A 20,914-nucleotide genomic window follows, 5' to 3' on the forward strand; every position below is an offset into this window, starting at 1 on the left:
CTACTTCAACTTCTCCAGTAACACTGCCTCTGAAAGGGCCCTAGTGCTTCTGTTAATTTTACATGTCAATTTGACTGGCCATAGATTGCCCAGATTAAACATTACTTAGAGGTGTGTCTGTGAAGAGGTCTCTGGATGAGATTAGCACTTGAGCTGGTGGATTAAGTATACTGCCCTCTCCAGTGTGGATGAGCATCATCATCATTTTGTAAAATGATTTATAGGATTATTTCTCAGCTCACCTAACATATACCTCGATAAACACTTCCAAGTCATTTGGGCAAGAATGACTTTCACAAACACACTGCCATGAACAAAAACACTTTTGCACTAGAGTCAAACCTCCTGAATGCCTGTGCTCTTTGTCTCCTTCTGGCTGCCTTACCACCACCGCCCTCACTGCTTCCCTCCCAAGAATATAGAATGTTAGTTTAAAATAACTGTTATTTAATATAGTTGTGTTTTAAATCATCGTATTTTTCTTAATGTTAATATGCTTGTCCACAGAATAGGAAGCTGTTTCTTAATTATCGCAAGCTCTGACATAAACAATAATGCCTTTAAAAAGACAATACTATTTATAAACTACTACGGAATTCCTTACCTACAACTACCTACTCACAAAGTACATTTCCAAAGAATGAGACCTCTTTTTGCAACACATAAAGTCAAAATCTTCGAGGACTTTTACATAAGAAATGTAACAGAAGGTCCATGAATCCCAAGAGAGTCCATAGATAAACTTCAGAAAAATTAATTTGGGATCTCTCAAATTAAAAATAAACTAGGGGCACCTGGGTGGCTCAGTCGTTAAGTGTCTGCCTTCGGCTCAGGTCATGATCCCAGGGTCCTGGGATCGAGCCCCGCATCGGGCTCCCTGCTCTGCGGGAAGCCTGCTTCTCCCTCTCCCACTCCCCGTGCTTGTGTTCCTGCTCTCGCTGTGTCTGTCTCTGTCAAATAAATAAATAAAATCTTAAAAAAAAAAAATAAACTATATGTGTATTTTGGGTGAATCCATAGCTTTCATCAGATTCTCAAAGTGGCCTGTGACTCCAAAAGTTTAGGAAGTGATCTAACTAGATTGGGGGTTTTAAGTCTGGTTTTATGGGTACATGCCTATCAGCTGTGAGGTATCTATCACAAGTAACTAATTTTGTGATTAAGTACCCAAGTTTGTGAAATATCTGCTTTTTTGAAATACATAATGGAACAGTCCCATAGTTACCTTTATATTAACATAACTTTCATTTCCTTGCATTTCTTGTATGACAGAGACAGAAAGAGCCCATAATTCAGAGCACAGCCATGGAAATATGCTGTGCATGTGAATTCCCTATGTTACATGTAATCCAGCAGCAAAAAGCTTGAGAATCGTTTTGAACCACCCCCCTCATTTTATAGAAGAACAAATTTAGGCTCAGAGATGAAGTGATTTGTTCATACACACAGGAGTCCTGGAACTTCAATCAATATAATCTTAAACAGCGCTGGGATTAGAATGAATGCCTACACTGGAATTTTCTTAGTCTGGAGAGTGGCTATAAAAAAAAAAAACAATTTTATACCTTGGTATTCAATAAAGTTCCATCCTTGGAATACTTCTCTCACTCTGTCACTCACCTTGGACAACCTCATTTGCCTCCCACAACTTCAACTATCATTTCTTCTAATTCACAAATCTGTATTTCCAGGCCTGTCAAACTTCTTGCTTGTAGCTCCAGATATATATGTCCAGCTGCTCACTTTATATCTCCTACTGTTATGCAAGTTTCTCAACCTTTACATGTTAAAAAAAAAAAAATCAAACTCATATTACCCACACATTCTTCAATGGGGAGGAGGATGGAGAGGGAAGAGATCTTCAATCCCAGTTTTCTTCTTCTATGCCAAAAACCTAGGACTTTTTTTAACCAGACTTTTACCTCCCACATCCAGAGAGTAACCAATTCCTTCTGATTTTGCTATTTTTCCTCTCCATCCGTAAGTAGAAGTTTCTTCCTCTCCATCCCTAGGATTACTGGTTTATTTTAGGTACTTGTTTGCTCTCTCTCTCTCAGGGAATACTATAATGATCTTTTTTGCCTTCAACCCTTCATCCCTTCATCTACTTTCAATATTGCTGCCAAAATGAGATTTTTAAAACAAATCTGACCACACCATTCCACTTCCTATAAATCCTTCAGTGGCAACCCATTATTGAAGAATAAAGTCCAAATTCTTTAACATGGTATGTAAATGTCTCCATGATATAATCTTTGCTATAAAACTATTATCTGCATGCTCGCTTCGGCAGCACATATACTAAAATTGGAACGATACAAAGAAGATTAGCATGGCCCCTGCGCAAGGATGACATGCAAATTCGTGAAGCATTCCATATTTTCGATAAAAATTTGCATTATCATAGTTACAAACACGCACAGGTAGACAGCCTCGGCATACAAGAGTAGACACCTTGACATGACTGAAAAAAGTTGATTTAAATGTATCATTTCCTCTTGAGATTGAGTCTAAGAAAGCTAGTTTCAAAATAATCTTCAGATAAAGATTTGCATTATCATTATTGACTTAACAACTGATTCTTTTAGCCTCCCTTTTTGCTTTCAAGTGTTCTGATATGTTAACTAATTTGACTAGACTTGGCCATACACAGTGGCAGTGTAGACCTCAACTGTGTGATGGTTTCAGTTCAAGAAAGATGAAAGTGGCCTCAGGAGCGGCCCGATCCCAGAACTTGCAGAGCCCGTGCTGCTTGTGTGCAAACATTAAGCGAAACCACCAAATGTCTCATTTCTGTCCAGCTCTGCTGAATGGGGGCTGGACTCACGTGTATCTAGCTGAAAAGGAGAGGCACAGAAATACACATACACCAAAGCTGCTCATCCTCCAACTGAAAGTGTATTAAGCAACTTGCAGATACTCCTAGTAGAACCTGCCTTTGTTTAGATGCCCACTAGATTCGGGAATGTATCATTTGCAGTACTTGTATTGGTTTAGAATATAGGATTTTAAGATCGTCCAACACTGTACTAGAACATCTCAATAAAATCATGCTACTTCTTTCTATTAAAAAAAAAAAACTATTATCTGCTTTATACTACAATGGAAGAATGAGTACTTAAATTTGCAGGTAACTACTAATTATGGATAACCATTTAAAAATTACTGTGCAAGTACACATATATTAATTGGTTAAACTGTGTATGTGCTGGGTAATCCTGCCAGTGCAATTTGTTCAGTCATGTTTCAGGTAAGCTGGCCTATTAATCACCTCTCAGTCTTGGCAAAAGTTTCACATTGGGTAGGAAAAGCTAATAAGAAAAGGCGGCTTCTGGGACAGTCTGTAACAAAATGGCAGGCTTTGATGGGGACGGCGGTAGCATGAGGGAAGAAATGGACAGGAGGAAAAAGAAGAGTCAAACAATTCCCTAGTCTAAAAAAAACCAATGGTAATCAAAATTAGTCTCACACCAACAGTAGCAGCAGCAGCACCTTGGAAACCTGTTAGAAATGCAAAGTATTGGGCCTTACTCCACACCTGCTGCTTTAGAAAGTGTAAGTGTGGCCCAGCAATCAGTGGTTTAACAAGCCCTCCAGGTACTTCCTGGAGCAACTAAAGTCAGAGAACCACTAGCCTAAAGGGATCATGTATGACTGGCAGCAAGAGCGCCAGTCCCATTGCAGGGAGCTGAGACAGCATCACAAGCGCAGTTCCTGTTTAGTCAGCTGGTCTCACTTGGCTTTTAAGCTTCTGATCCCATTTCTGTTGCTGAACAGTTCCTTTCTTGTAGAGAATTATCACTCATCTTTAGACTTCCTCACCAAGTAATATCCTTTAGAATAAAGATTGTTCAGGTGAGTCTACTCCCTATTACCTGTAACTCCTTTAAAACATGGGATGCTGATAGTGTGGGGTTGGGGATGGAGGTGGAAAGAGAATATCAACCAAGAAGAGTTATTAGCATCAAGGGGGCCCTGAGTGGATGGACTCACCGAAGAAAGGAAACCCCATGGATGAGATAATTACCTTTTGTTCCACAAAAGGGTAAGTGTAAAGATCTCATGCTAACATAACACGCAAGGAAAAAAAATGTTTATTTTATATTTGGGTACAAAAGAATCCCTCCCTTAAATCCATTTGGGGTTTGATGGTCTAGTCATAAATACTACTTAGCATTAAACATGCCATTTTTAGTTATTCAGGAAATGGCAAGCCAAAGCTAACAGACATGAGGTCTTCCAAATACAACTGAAAATAAAATATCATCTCATGGTTTGGTTTGGCAGTTAATGGTAAGAGAACTTTTTCTGGTAGGAGACTACATTTATATATTATACGTCCCAAAACCTGAAACATGGCTGGCTAAACTTTTTTAGTTTAACTGAATTTATGCACTGGCTCACAATTAGAAGAGTGAATATTTTTAGTATTTTCTACTACTCACAATATGACACAACTTTCTAATTTTCCAACCTAGGGATGATTCCAGAACCACATTTAGCTGTAACATTAAAAAAAAAAAAAAAAAGCATGCTCAAATATGTTTAAGGAATTCATGGAAAGCAAAGAAATGTCTAAAATCCTTGATGTAGATTCAAGTTAGAGAATATAAATAATAGGCTTTGGTACAGATAAGTAATTTGTTTATCCTCAGAGTGCCACTGTCTTAGTTGATAGTCTTAAAACCTCATTTCACAGAGTTAATTACATGGCAGTATCCTGAGTTATTGAAATCTTTGGTTTTCCTTTCAGTTCAAATGAAAACAACCTATTGCTACTAAAACATCTCTTTACCAAATAGTCGAACTTAAAACAATTACATTTTATTTTACTCTTGAAAAAATGTATACAATTTAAATTAGAAAACAGCTTGTTAGTGAAATTACCTGGCCTATCAAAAGTCCATGTAAATTTTTAAATATAAGGAAAGTCACATTCACAAAAAGCATCAAAATGCCCCCAAGAGATAATACCAATATCAATTTAAAGACCTATCCTATGGAAATGAACATTTCTATGTAAAACTGCCTTATAATACTGGTTTTAAAATGAAACTTATAAACACAAGCCTTATATCCCCCAACCCAAGATATCTGTAACTGTCAAAATGTAATTGTAGTTTTTTTTCTTAAAAAGAGTCATCACAGGGGCGCCTGGGTGGCTCAGTCGTTAAGCGTCTGCCTTCGGCTCAGGTCATGATCCCGGAGTCCTGGGATCGAGCCCCGCATCGGGTTCCCTGCTCAGCGGGAAGCCTGCTTCTCCCTCTCCCACTCCCCCTGCTTGTGTTCCCTCTCACTGTATCTCTCTCTCTGTCAAATAAATAAATAAAATCTTTAAAAAAAAAAAAGTAATCACAAAAATTCTGAAATCTGCTAACACATTACTTAAGGGCTTTGTTTTCCCCCAAGTACATTCTAAGAAACAAGAGTTCCACAGGATATTAATACATTTTATGAGTGACTGATTTCCCTGGTCTATGGGACATTTAATTTGAAATACACTGAAGTTTTTTTGTTTTTGTTTTTTAAAGGTAAACTCAGCAACTGGCAATATTTCTCAGTCTTTGTTATGCTAATGTGCATTATGAACCTTTAAGAGAAAGAGTAAAGAAAATAGTTTTCCAAGCATATTTGAAACTATTCTTCCTGGGTAATCTCTTAGAACTAAGAACACAGTGTGGGAAATGTTACTCTGGGGCATGAGGCTTCTAATATGAAAATGACAATGTATTACACTTATATGGGGTTAATTTTGAGATTAAAAAGGATCCATATTAGTTTCTCAGATCTAATCTCTATGATGTTTGAATTCCTTGTCATTTGTGCCAAGTGGTCTTTGATTCAGCCTATCTACCTGTTCACCTTAAACAGAGTATTAGTTTTGAGCTCATTCTATACAGAAACTTGCCTAAAGATATTAAACTTAATTCATCTGCACTTCAGGATCTTTCTTGTTCACAGAGATTAAGAGGGAAGCAAGTTATGAACCCAGGAACTTTCCAAAATAGAAATAAAAAGTATAATACAATGAAGTTACTGTCACTGCTCTTTATTATTTACAAAATGTATGAAGTATTTGCACTATGTTACAATGTTTGTACTATATACATTTTAACGTAGCACATGCAAATTTTAAATAGAAAAATTAACTTATTTTTAACTATACTCCAAGAACACGGCTGCTGCTATGAATTCCCCAGAAACGGGCTCATCTGATTAGTACAACTGATCTGCCAGCTGGATGCATCCCAAGTAAATTTCAAACTGGCATTTGGCAAAATATCCCTGTACCCAGCAATTTACACAGAACATAAAGATGCATTCTAGAATTGCCCTGAGAACCAAGCAATTGTATGGTAACATGAATATATTCAACTTACCCTCTTTATGCTAAATTTGCTAGCTGAGCAGTTTAAATGATACTTCAAATTCTGTGCCTGAATTCTGCTTACATTTATTCTGTATTAGTTTGTTGGCATCTAACACTGGATTAGGAAAGACTGCCATCTGGTAGTTATGGCAACCTTTTACTAACTTGGTCGGAAGCTGAAGACCGTGAGCCTCAAATAAATGCAAACCAGGTTTATTACTATGAATATATCAATATCTTTTTTAAAAAATAGTCATTCAGTAGGGCTTTTCATTTTAGAGAAACACCGTGGGTGCTTGCACGCTCACACATTATATAATCAACCTACAAAGGTCTAGTTTTAAAAGGGGTTAAAGGGATGACTAAATAAGCAATTAGGTCCACACTCCCTTTACCCACAAGGCTGCCACTGTCCCTTTGATAAAGCCTAGGGATGGGAGCCAAATTAGCCCTATTTAAATTGGCCATTTAACTCTACCTTCCCTTAATCACATGGGGGTACATATTTTTTCCTCTGAAAGAAGTTTCAGGTGAGCAATACTTCAGATTAAGTAAATAACAGTATAAAAACAGTAACAACATGTATAGAGCATATGAGCACACAGTAAAGGTTTTCCAATTCATCATGATCTTATTATACCATGAAGGAAAGCCAGAGAGGTAGAACGACAATGATTATCTTCTGTAATTTCCTAAGGTTACCCAGTTATGGTAATGATAGAGCAGGGAAAATTTAATCCACACTACCTAGTTAGAAATTTTATTTTCTTCCTACTATATCAGTTTCTTTCCTGAAATCGTATTTTACAGCTTACATAGCTTTTAGTATTATAAATATGTGTGTGTGTGTGTGTATAAAAACGCTTTGAATCTGAACTTGTCCAAAACTTCCCCGCAGCCCACCTCATCTAGTTTTACTCCTTGAACTTCGTTTTTCCTTTGCTCCCCTTATCTTCCAAAATCACCAACACTTGCTTGAGCCTGAATTAAAGCAGCAGCGTGTAAATGCAGAATCCAGCCGTCCAGCGCACTTACAAACTGTGATTACATCTACTCCAATTTACAGACTAGCATGCCAACACATGGACTATTTCCCCATGCTCTCATTCTAAATGCAACAATATCAAGGACATAGCCATTAAGAGAGGACCTAGGATTATTAAAGACTTATCCAGCTCAATATGCTTATTCTATCCCATTATTTGACTTCAACCCTCTTTGTCTATAAAAAGCCCCTTCCTTATATGGTCGGTCTTTGAAGTCTCAGATTTGATATTCCTGGCATTTAGAGAAGGAGACTCTTCTGTATCTCTTCCTGAAGACATCTGAAGCATTCTTTGCTGACTGATTTTCAAGATGGGAGAGATGTTCTTTCACACGAGGCTTTTAGATTATTGATCCTGCTCAACAGGCTGTCACTAAGGTGAAGTCTCTTGATTAATGTTTGAGCCACTCACTAGGTACTAGCAGGGGAAAAGGGTGGCCTGGCCAGAATGGGGGCACTCAAGTTGTTCACCAAGAAAAAAAAGGATCAGCTAACACCATTTGGCAAGAGACCCCTTTAAATACAGCATTCTGCTTCATGCTAAAGGACACACATAGTTAATGGAAAACACAACGAGAGCATAATATAGCAAAAGAACAATGGCTCTAGAATCAGACAGACATGGGTTGGAATCTTGATTCTGCTACTTGCTAGCTGACCCAGGCAAAGTTAAAATGTATCTAAATCTCTTCATTTTAACTAATATCAATCTGGAAGAACTGATGTGAGGATTCAAGATTTTATGTAAAGTACCTGGTCCAGCATCTAGTATATGGCAGGTACCCAATAAACAGTAGCAATTAAAAAATTGTTTTTAAATCACCTGTCTTCATGAAGAAACTAGTCAGGAGTCCATAATCACTAGAGGTAGTAGGCAGAGTAACTTAAAAAAATGTATCTCATAGATTGGGAGTTAGAGAAGGAGAGGTAGTGGCTGCTTGTAGGCAACAGTTCTCAAAACAGCACTGTGATACAAACTGGCTCAGCTAAGTCAGCTGGAATACCTATAGCGAAGGCTTTCTGAGGGAGCATTTCCCTGAACCTCTAACAAGCTCCTAACAGTAAGAATACAACATAAACTCTCTTAACTTTTTATAAAAGTATTTTCCAGTAGAAACATAATGTAAGTCAGAGCTGTTTTTAAATTTTCTAGTAGCCAATTAAAAAAAATAACAGGTGAAATTAATTTTAATACAGTTCATTTAACCTAGTATCAAAATATCATTTCAACATAAATATTAAAAATTGACTTATTTTACATTCTTTTTCCTTGTAGTAGTAAACCTTAGAAACTTAGTATATATTTTACACTTAACATCTCAATTAAGTCCAGCTGCATTTCAAATGGTCAATAGCCACATGTAGCTAGTAGGTACCATACTGAACAGTGGGGCTCTACAATCCTTGCATCAAGCCTGCGCCCCGTCCAAAGAATCTGCTCTAAGACTTGTTGCTCTACTATTCTACTAGGGACCCTAAAAGCCTTGTTAGAAGATCTCACTTTTAAAATGTAAACATCATAATGTATGGTGATTAACATAATAAAAAATTTTTAAAAAAGACACACACACACACAAAATAAAAACCAAAAAAATAAAATGTAAACATCAGCTGACATTTCAACAGGGATTATGTGACACACCTGGGAAGTAAAGAAGAAGGAAAACTAAAAGCGGGGGGTGCGCTGTGAAGAGAATCTTAAGGAAACCAAAGACGTGTTTTGCGTAGATCACAGGTTAGCTCAGACCCATGACACTTAAAATCATCTCATAAATCCTTTCTAGGTTGTCAAACCCTAGATTACTATAATAAGATACCTGTGTATCAAAAGCTGGCACAGTCAGCTATGACAAACATACACAGTATATAACTAGTAACAGCTGTTGGGAGCTGTAAGACATTGGTAGAGGAATGCCAATCACATCAATCAACACCATTTCTTGATTGCCCATTAGTAGAGTGTATTCCAATCAGGTCAGCACCTTTAAAATTCCACAAACCTGAAAGAATTTTTAGTAAATAAGACCTCTGTAAGGGGTCATTAGAACAATGTAAAAGTCTGAACAATTTTTTAAAGCTAATATAATAATCCCTTCTTCCTGAGGTATTGTGATAATTCATGCATTTGGACAATTATGCCTTCAGTTAGGTTTGTTTAAAGTTCAACTGTAACTGTAAACAACTTTCAATCAGGTAAGAAAAGTCTGTGTCATATGGTTTGCTTTTTTGCAATTCAAAAAGTACTTTCAAAGTATGTAATGTAAAGTGCAACCAGATGCTATTGGCAAAGAACTGGATTTTCAAATGTGACCGATTTCCAAGAACATTACCACAGATGTGGCCTACACATTGGGTGAGTATAAAGCTTTGAAGAGTTCATATCTAATCTAATCATCTATTTAGAACTCTCCATGCTTTCCCACATTTCAGCGATGGTTCAAATTTTCAAATAGAGTAAATTTCTCAAAAATGCAGAGTGAATCACAAATACATGTATGATTTAAAAACTGCCTCCTCCTAAACAGACTCAGAACACACCATACAGCTGATATATCATAAAAAGCCCCCACTCTATCAAAAAATACGAATTGATGTTAATACCTGAACAAGAACAATAGATCACTTGCATTATAATATAAAACTTAGTCAATGAGTGGCAGTTTTCTTCCATTTAGAAAAGTTTTCCTGGGGCACCTGGGTGGCTCAGTTCTTAAGCATCTGCCTTCGGCTCAGGTCATGATCCCAGGGTCCTGGGATCGAGCCCCGCATTGGGCTCCATGCTCAGCGGGAAGCCTGCTTCTCCCTCTCCCACTCACCCTGCTTGTATTCCCTCTCTCGCTGTCTCTCTGTCAAATAAATAAATAAAATCTTAAAAAAAAAAAAAGTTTTCCTTAGTTCCTGTTACTACAAAAATTTACAATCATCACTTACTTGTTACTCTGTAGACTAGCTTTCAAAGTAGATGCAAAACACATTTAAATTCGAAAACTGCAATAACCCCTGTAGCATTTGTATCATATCTAGGAAAAGATAAAAAGAAGTGTCTTTAATGATTGAGATTTTTCTCTTAAATAGCTGAAATTTAGAAACATGTACAGATGCTATGTTAACGGATTCACAGGATAAGTATGCGGAAATAAAATTAAATGGCAAAATTCATTTCTTAGTATTTAAACATGCAGAGGATGAACTATTTCACATCATTACTTTCTGAAACTTTCAGAGAAAGGTCCTGAATTAAAATCTCAATTAACCACAAAGCTTAGTGTTTTGGACAAACACTGAACTGTAGTTAATTTAGTAAACTGGCTAAGTTTCTTTAATATATGACCAACATTCATTTTAGGCATTCCTCCTTCCTCTTCCTTTTCTCACAAACAGGGACTTGGGAGTGGTGGATGTAAGTAAGCAACAATCATTTATTCAAAACAAATTTACTGAGCACCTTATATGTACCAGAATACACATGACATATTTTACATGGCATCTTATTTAATCCTCAAAGCAACCTAAGAGATGGGTATTTTTATCCCAATTCTATATACGAATAAAGAAGGTTCAGAGAAGTAACTTGCTCAAGGCCAGCAGGATTTTAAGTCAAATCTGTCTTATTTGTACAACCCAGCGCTAACTCTTCCCTTTCTATTCCAGCTTGCCTCACTTAAGCTCAACCAACTGAACCTGCCCTCTAAAGTTCTCATTCAATATTTGCATTTCTTTAGAAGTACTAGTTTTTGGTTGTCAATTATAAAGGGGAAAAATAGCTAAAACTGAGGACCAAGAATGATTTTTTTTTTTTTTTGTCTCAGAAGTGTTCTATTTTCCATTAAATTATAGAAGAGTATACACAGAGATGGCTACAGTCCCCCAAATAGACTTCTACTGGAAGAATCCTCAACACTAATGTGGGACAAAAGAATGATATTCTAGTGCTGTGTTACCCAATTTGGTAACCACCAGTTACACGTAATTACTGCGTACCTGCAATGTGGCTAGTCTGAATTGAGATGTGCCATAGTGTAAAATACACACAAAATGTATAAAAAAGAGCAAAATATTTCATTAGCTTTTTATATTGATTACATGTTGAAAGAATATTTTAAATATATTGAAAATAAAATTTTAATAAAGTATAAAAATATATTTCAAAAATTTCATTTTATTCCTTTTTTAATAACATCACTTGAAAATTTAAAATTCTATTATGTATTTGGGGGAGAGGACAGCAGTATTCTAAGGCCTTCCTATGAGACTTCAAATCAGACTACACAGATAGTTTGTACATAAGGCATCCTCCCGTACAAACACCATCCCTGAACAGAAGGCCCAAACCTTTACAATTAAACCTCTTAAAAAAAAAGACAGTGAGCTATCGAAAGAAAAACACTCTGGGAAAATTCATGTAATTATTCTGATCAGAAATGGCAAATAAATGTTAATTCTTACAGTAATAAGCCAAATATATGCAGCCTTCTCCCCCATATACACTCTCCAAAATCTTAAAAGCTGTCTTTCCAACGTTTGGTTTCACATACTTTCATGAACATATTTATCTTTACTGCTCAAGAATTGGGCAAGATATTATTAGGGCCTTTATTCCAAATATTGATTCTAAGTGTACTAGACCACAGAAGATCTAAAAGTCAACGTACACTGACTTTAGGACTCACCTAGAAGTTACTGCTTCTAATATATCCCTGAAATCCATTTGTATTCTTAATCATTTGGTCTTCTTTCATTAGAGGACTCAAGGAATTTCAGGTAATTGAAGTTTCTATTAATCAATGTTTTATTCCCTATAGAATAAAATCTCAGGAAAAAGTACCAATAGAAACTTTAAAAAAATCAATCATGAACTTAAATATTACATGGTTTTTATAAAAGAACTGATTTACAAGGTTTTAAATACAAATATTGCCACCATTTACTAACTGAGACAACATGGATGGACCCAGAGGGTAATTATGCTAAGTGAAATAAGTCAGACTGAGAAAGACAAAAACCATTATGATTCCACTGATAAGTGGAATTTAAAAACAAACAAAAACCCACAAATTTTGTCACCATGAAACAGCCAGTACTCAGTTTAAAATCAACTTATTAAAACACTGAATTCAAAGTTCTCCAATAAGTACCTTGACCTTGTACCTATTCCTATTAAAATCCATTTAAAAATAGATCGAAAGACATCTTACATACTAACAGTGAAATCAAAAGCAATTATATATTATTTAGACCCCAGCCATAATAATGAATCCTTTTAGTTCCTCAGAAGAATTACTGAAGGTCTTATTTTGAAAAAATCAGGCTATCTTGTACATTACTTTCTAAAACTGTCGTGAAACCAAATGTTATAGCAAAACATGGGGGAAAAAAATCAAAACAAATCTGATAAATTCCATTCAAAGTCCTTGGTATGATGCAACATTGATAAGATGCATTCTTAAATGCTAAAAATCTTGATAAGTTTATCACAAAATTAGATTAAAACACTAACATTTCCAATATGACAGATTTCTTCCTTCACTGTGTTGTATATTGGTTTATTAGTATTTTTTTTTTTTTAAAGATTTTATTTATTTTTCAACAGAGAGAGAGAGACAGCGAGAGAGGGAACACAAGCAGGGGGAGTGGGAGAGGCAGAAGCAGGCTTCCCGCCGAGCAGGGAGCCCCATGCAGGGCTCGATCCCAGGACCCTGGGAGCATGACCTGAGCCCAAGGCAGACGCTTAACGACTGAGCCACCCAGGCGCCCGGTTTATTAGTATTTCAAATCCACTTGTTTAGGACTTAAGTGAGGTTGTTTTGATCTAAGGGTGAATCTGTTTATATTGAGGAATCTGCACTGGGATGTTGTCATCAACATCTGTTGTTTATAAGCACTTCCTAGCTCAACTGTTGACGGGCACTGCTGGGGACTTATGAATAAGATCATATGGAAGAACAGCTATGACGTAATGGACATTTAAACTTTAAATACCAAGAATTTGTGAGGACTTACCAAGAATGTTTGGTGTGGGCAAGGCTACTCTTTGCTGATCTAAATAGCTCTCTGAAGATCTCGAAACACTTACTCCCACTGTGGCCAGGCTACTATGTGGTCAACAGTGGTGTTAAACCATACAGCAGTCTCAGAAAGAGAAGGGGGATCTGTCCTGGCCTTGGCAAGGTTACTCCTCATAGCCAGTGGTGTGAACTGGGTTACGGTCCATGGAGTAATAACCTTCAGAACAACCCACTTTGCTGCCAATACTGGGGCCATCACCCACTAGCCACATGCCCCAGAAGTGAGGAACTAAGCCAGCAGCAGATACCCAAGTTTTTGTTTGGAAGGATCGACTGTACCAAGAACCAACTCATAGAAAGACACACCTCAACTAAATTTGGACTCTAATCTTCTGTCTCCCCTTTGCCTGGAATAGTGTAATTGATCTATCATTGGTTTTGGAGTAGGTTATTTCTTTATTGGCTAATTAAGAGACATTATCCTGTATGCTATTGGCTTGTGAAATATTATAAATTATAATTCCTGCAGTGAACCTATGTTAAATTATTAGCAAAGATAATCTTAGTCTCTGAGCATAATTTGCCTCACACAAAACACTGTACCTTATGTAACGGCCCACTCAGTTGAAAATAATGGAAAATTGGGGCCATAAATCCTATAATCTATTTTACTCAAATGACCTAAAACTTTCCCTTTTCTTTGGAGTGTGGACCTGTTTCTCATTTAAATATGTTCTTTTCCAGAAGGGAAAAAAAAAAGTCAAGGCAGCTAAATAGATCTAGTTTGAATTTTCAATATAATGTTCCTAAATATATCAGAAACATTTACCATATACATGACTGGCTTCAGTGGTAAACATACTAAAACTGGAACAATATACAGAAGATCAGCCTAGTTTTTGTCAAAATAACAAGAAAGTACATGACACATTCCAGAGGTTTTTTTAAATTTCAAAAAACTTTTCCTAATTCAATGAAAGATTTAAAAAACAAAGGTACCAACTATTTCTTGAAAAGCAGCTTCAAATCACTGAGAGATGGTGAGGTCTCTCATCCTGTCTAAACTCTACTCTATGGAAGATCAAGTGAAATTCTGGTGAACTCCCTTACCCCAGAATTGCATGAATGGGTTAAGATTGCTGGTAAAGTCATAAAGTAGAAAAGGCACTGGACTGAGAGTCACAAACACAGCTGTGAGTCCAGATCAGCCACAAGTAACATTATCTTGAACATGCCACTTTGCTCAACCAGACCAGGTCCTTCATCCATAAAATAAGGTAGGGGTTTCCAAAATTCTGTGCATCTAGATTTCATCCCCCACTTTACTCCAAATGCCTCTCCAAACTTTAAAATTTACAGAGAATTCTGGAAAATTTCCAAGCATTAATGGAAAGTCTAAATGATTCACACAAAGGCAGAATTTCAGCATCCAACGAGATCTGCAAACCTGGGGATCTCCTACTTCTATTAGTGGGGAAACTTCCTTTTCATTGGGTCATGAAGGCAGAGGTCAGCTAGCACCACTTTGCAGATTTCCACCTCTCCCATAATTATCAAACTCCCTCTCCAACCCACCAACACAGAATTTGCACAGCTGAGGGGTATAATGAGGCTACAGTTCTTCACTTTAAAATATGAAGCAGGGGTGCCTGGGTGGCTCAGCTGATTAAGCTTCCGGCTCAGGTCTGATCTCAGGGTCTTGGGATCCCAGGATTGAGCCCTGCATCTGCTTGGTACTCTTTCTTTCCCTCTGCGCACCCACCTCCTCCCCTCCCCCCGCCCCACCTCGCCGCGCACTCTCTCACACGCACTCTCTCAAATAAATAAATTTTTAATATATGAATTAAAGGCTATAGGTTCTGTGCGCCTTGTCTCAACTCCAGGGGCCTGCCAGTCATAACCTTTGCTGCATGATACAGATTTGTGTAGAGTTTCAAATTACAATCTTGATTAGGTATAAAAATAATAGATTTTGTATCAACTGAAACCTTGATCTTAAAACAATTTTTCTGATCTAAGAATTTAGGAGGGGGGTGGGGAATTATTGTTTAATGGGTACAGAGTTTCAATGTTGCAAGATGAAGAGTTTTAGAGATGGAAGGTGGTGGTAGTTATACAATTATTACCACTGAACTACACCTTTAAAAATGGCTAAGATGGTAAATTCTATGTTGGACACCCACAATAAAAAATATTGGCAGACAGCAGACACCCAGGACTCCAAGACGTGAGTATCAGTTCTACCAATGAAGATGAAACTCCTAGATGTTCAAATAGGGATACTGATGCAGGATTTTGTCCCTAAAGGCACTTGTTGGAGAGTTTCAGAGAGGTTACTACCAATATTACAAATATGTCAATGTGAAGAAAGGAAGCATTGCTGGGCTTTCTATGGTGCTGGCAGCTTATGTGCTGTTCAACTACTGTCTTCCTTACAAGGAATTCAAACAAGAGTGGCTAAGCGAGTTCCACCGCAGAGGGTACAGTGTGGAGGGTGGCCTGGCACCTCTTCTTGAGGAACTGGATCAGTGCTGAAGCCTTTCATATCCTAACTGAGAATTAACACCCAATAAAAGATGACTGGTACAAAAATAAATATATTGGAAATTTTAAAAAAGAACCCCTCCCCCAGATATGACTATTATTTATAGTATTTGTATAGGAATGACATTGTATTAAATTCAAAACAAGAAAAGAAACCAAGTCTAGTAACTCTAAGTTTAGAGTCAGGCAATCCCAAGGCTTAGGAGAAAATCTTATGACTTAGTGGGTGGCCAAAGGCAAGAGTCAATAAAATAATGCCAACTACCAAAAATAAAAAGTTTTAGAAAAGGTACAGTTACAGCTGGCCTAATGGGGCAGATGCACAATGATGGTAAAGGCTGACCATTCCTGACCCCTTCTTTGCCCTCCCTCCTAGAGGATGTTTTTCTATGGGAACACTTCTCAAACAGAATTTGCTTTGTTAGCATGTATGTTTTCATAAAGTTATCTGTCATTGCCTAGGATGAGACAGGAGTGACAGATGATTACAATTTCCACCTCCCACTCTTCATACACTCTGCTCTAAGTGGAGAGGAAGCTAGAAAAGGACACTCTTAAGAAAAAAAAAAAAAGAGAGAGAATGGATCTGGAAACAACACCTAGGAGAACAGGGCTAGCTATTTCTCCAGGCTGTTCTGAGCCTAAGGTTCTATTTCTTATGCAGCAATTCATCCACCAGGTGTAGGCAGGCAGTCTTGATTCAGGAATTTAAAAATAAACAATGAAAAATATCTCTGGAAGAATATACACGAAAGGAGGAGACCTGAGTGGTTTGGGGGTGGAATGACAACTTTCTTCTCACTGTATACTCTTTTGTGCCTTTTGGATTTTGTTCCATGTCCTTAAGCTTCTTACTCAAAAATTAATTTCAAATATTTAAAAATGAAAATAATTTTAAAAAATATGCCTCACAATAAGTTTACCTTATAAATCAAGTAAATAAATTCTTGCTTTAAAATAAATCAGTGAGGGCTTTCTACTCTTCTGATTGTCAAACCTGTCATAGTATTTTAGGTCAATGAATTATTTTTAAGAATTGCTTTTGAATAAGCTATTTTAATGCTTTAAAATTTTAAGCATGAAAGTTTTCTTATATTTTAGAAGTTAGTTCTGTCAAATCTTGTATTTTCTTCCATCCATTTATAAAATAACTATGTCCTGCTATAATATCCTCTTTGTTACATGTCTTATTAAAGGGAGCTACAAACCCACAAACAAAAATAGCCAATCATGCCTTTTAATAAATCGGAAACATTAGAGGAGACAAATCTTACGTTACTGGTTTTATTACGCAAATACGCAGAACCTTACTGGATTGGATCCTCTACTAGATTTACACACACACAAAAAACATTTTTTTGAATGTGCTTCTTGACATTTCTCATTGTTTCTTTATAAATGCTCACCATATGTTTACTTTGAAGTTCCAAGATAAACGACTAAATATAAGGGGAAACCTCAAGATGGCACAATGTCCTGTAATGACGGCATGCAATACTTGATACTGAAATGCCCTGTATCTTCAATTCTTTATTATTCCACTACACAAAAGTTTAAGATACAAAATACAGGATAGGGAGGGAGTTTCATTTGGAAACAAATACTATTACACCAAAATGAGGACTATTCAGCCATTTCCAAAGACACAAATGAAAACAAATCCAAAGACTGAATTGGGTAGTAACTGACAAGTTGTAAAAAATTAAGGAAAATTAAGAAATAGTCGCATTTCTAAAGTCTTTTATGTACGGTAAAGACACCTTCAAGAATCTGTCTCCTTTCTAGCAGTATAGGTGTATCTCCCCTCTGTCATAAATCAGAGAATTGGAAATGGAGTAAAATACATTTAAATGTCTACCCATGGTGATGGATGTTCCTTCAACCTCTGCATTATTCAGCAAGTTGTACATATTTTTGCCTCCAAAAGGTCCCATTCCTCCCCTTCTCATCTCAGAGCCACTGCCTTACTTCATTTGCTTATCTCTAAATGCCTAACTTGTCTCTTTGCCAACACTTCCTCCATGACAACATTCTTCACACCACCAATCTCAGACACATCTGATTATGTGCCCCAGAATAATATCTAAGTTTCTTAAAATAGTACCCAAGGCCTTCATGATCTAGTGCTCTCAACCTTACTCTCCTGTTTCCTCTCCCACCACATTTATCCTGTAGACTGCCTTTCTATCATCTTGGTCTGTAATTCACTCTCTTCCAACATTTGAGATCCTCTAAAACTCAATTTAAATGTCAGCCTCCTTCATGAGTTGTTTCTCTCAGTGGGATAAACATTTCCCTTCTTTTTGCCTCTCTGCACTTCCTTTAAATTGCTGCCTTAGCATAGCTCTCAAGCTAGTGTTGGAATCAGCTACAGAAGTGCCTATCTCCCTACCCTATCTTTCTTGTCTGGTTCATGTGTTCCCTTAAAATGCTGAAAACATGTTAAACCATCCAAGTAATATGGACCTCTGTTCTCTAGAAGCTTTCATTCTAATAAAAGAATATATGAATACATATATTTCTTCAAAATAAAATTAGGGGATAAATTTTATGGTATATGAATTATATCTTAATTTAAAAAATAACAATAAAAAAAGAAAAATAAGAGTAGGAAGTGGTACGAAAGTTAAAGATAATCCTTTCATCTACTTCCTCAGCAGGCAACTCTTTGATAGTAATAACATTTTTAAGAAGTAAATATCATCTTGGGTTGGCTTAAAAAAAATTATTGGGAATTGAGTTCTCCATATTTTTAAATTATAGGTATGGCGAAAAGAGCCATCTTTATTGATTTAAGACCTAATAAACTTATTTATCAACTAGTTTCTGTTCTCTGAGACTCACAGAAATGATCATCTTAGATCTTTCTTTTGCGTTATCTAGGCCATCTGCCTGCCATGAATCATGCCATGAAGGAGGTAAGAATGTATGTGATACAAGGGAATTACATATCATCTTTGCTCACACATCATCTTCTCAGTAAGGGCTTCACCTAGCCATTGTATTTAAACTTGCCATATACCCAAATACTCCCTTTATTTTCATTTCCAGCTCTGTATCTCTCCAGAACATTTACACCAATACAACACACACTTTGTTTGTTTTTGCTTACCTACAAGAATATAAACGCCATTAGGACAGGACAGTTCTTCTGTTTTGCTTACTGAATTCCCATAACTTAGAACATGGGCTGGCACATAATAAGCATTCAATAAATATTTGCTAAATGAATGAATAAAATGAAACAAAGTGGCTCAGAAAAGAAGAGCTAAACAGAAGTCAGAAATATTTATAAGGAACTAATACACTAAATATAGTAAAAATGGAATTGTAATGGAAAAATATTTTTTGAAAAATATGCCATTATGTTTCCAGTTTGCTTTAGGAAAAATTGCTATCCTTATTTATTTCATTGTTCTCGAAAAGGATCTATCCACTGTCCATTGCCAAGGGCCCTTAGCTTCTGAAGAACTAAAACTCTGGGGGTCCTGGAGTAATGTCCTTTTCTCAACTGCCACATATACATAGAGCCAAGGACTTTCATAGTCTTGGCCTTCAATTAGACCTGTTTTCAGGACCTTCACACAGTACAATCATAGGTTTCTTGGCCACTTTCCAAGTTAAACCACTAATTGGGGAGTTTACCTTCCTTGGAAGTAAAATCACAGAATCTTTAAACTGAAATGGATTTTAAGATGATCTGGGATCGAGCCCCGCATCGGGCTCCTTGCTCAGCTGGGATTTCTATACATTAGAAAACTAAAATGAGAAAGAAATAAGTGACTTGCTCAAAATATCTTAAATAGTTACACTAAGTATTTTTCAAAAAGTGGTAAGCATTACAAAATCTAAGAATTCAGACACTTGGAACAAATCCTCTAAAATCCAAAACCAGACATTAACAAAAATTAAGTACAAATGATTATATTTCATAATATCAACAAGTCTATCTATCGATACATTAGATTTAAAAGATATAACAGAGCCATCAACAGAATTATACTCTGGTATTTGACAAAGTAGATGATGGACAAATTCAGGCTTTTAAAAAAGGCACCCCTCTTCCCAAAAGGAGGCTTTTCTTGTTGAGTGTTGGGAATGATGAGAATTTCTAAAGTCTTCTTCCAAGTACCAAACTTTCCTAAACATTACTTCAAAGTAACAGTATCAGGATTTTTCTATGAACCAGTCATTTTCATGTGGGTTCATAAGGAGTGTTACTGAAATCTACATGACGGGGTACCTGGGTGGCTCAGTCAGTTGAACAACCAACTCTTGGTTTCAGTTCCAGTCTTGATCTCACAGTTGTGAGTTCGGGCCCATACTGGGCTCCACGCTAGGCTCCATGCATGGAGCCTTCCTAAAAAAAAAAAAGAAAAAAAATCTACATGCCCTTTACCACCACCCTCTCATTCCCATCCCCGCAATACTCTAATATACCTTCTAGGGAGGTGTGTCCTTGGCACTATTACTCATAAGAGTATACTGTAGCCTTCAAGTGCCTTACAGTGAGAAGATACTGTGAACCACTATTATAAACTATCTCCAATCATGCTACAGAAAAAAAAATTATTTTCATGGACAGTAATGTCTTGCCAAAAACTCTTTCCCTAGCCTGCACCTAGTGAAATCCTATCCTGCCTTTCAAGGCCCACCCTTGTCCTCTTTGCTTGAGATTTTTTCTGACCACTCCATCTATGGGGCTCCTTTCTTGATGAGATGACCCATACAGCCTTTGTTATCTGTACCTGCCATTCAGCATTCATCACACACTGGCAAGTAATATCTTTTGTGTTGTCATCTTAGTTGTTGCTGACTTTTTCTATGTTTGACTGGAATGCAGAGTCAGAATCCAAGGAGTTATGTAATTGATACTCCTAAAGGGGTTTTCTGGAAGGCAAAACATAATTCTCTTACATATGAAAGAGAAGAGTCAGAGGTCCTTCAAGA

At 36.8% G+C, this 20,914-nt stretch overlaps 1 long non-coding RNA gene and 1 other non-coding gene across 5 annotated transcripts in view; one reads left to right on the forward strand and one right to left on the reverse strand.

Moving 5' to 3' along the window:
• Positions 1–20,914, reverse strand: part of LOC145722145 (uncharacterized) — a 62,745-nt gene that overhangs the window by 29,757 nt on the left and 12,074 nt on the right. For 2 of the 4 annotated variants that reach the window (XR_014146203.1, XR_014146202.1), the window contains exon 2: positions 1,021–1,777. This is a non-coding gene — a long non-coding RNA (uncharacterized LOC145722145). Of the gene's footprint in view, positions 1–1,020; positions 1,778–10,346; positions 10,436–20,914 lie in introns of those variants that run through there. The other 2 variants (XR_014146204.1, XR_014146201.1) reach the window with 2 other exon arrangements.
• LOC115939408 (U6 spliceosomal RNA) lies at positions 2,278–2,384 on the forward strand. The gene has a single exon (XR_004074221.1). It is a non-coding gene; the product is annotated as a U6 spliceosomal RNA (small nuclear RNA).

The sequence above is a fragment of the Leptonychotes weddellii genome, chromosome 6 (genome assembly GCF_054177405.1).
Source record: "Leptonychotes weddellii isolate Sample4059 chromosome 6, ASM5417740v2, whole genome shotgun sequence".
NCBI classification, from domain to species: Eukaryota; Metazoa; Chordata; class Mammalia; order Carnivora; family Phocidae; genus Leptonychotes; species Leptonychotes weddellii.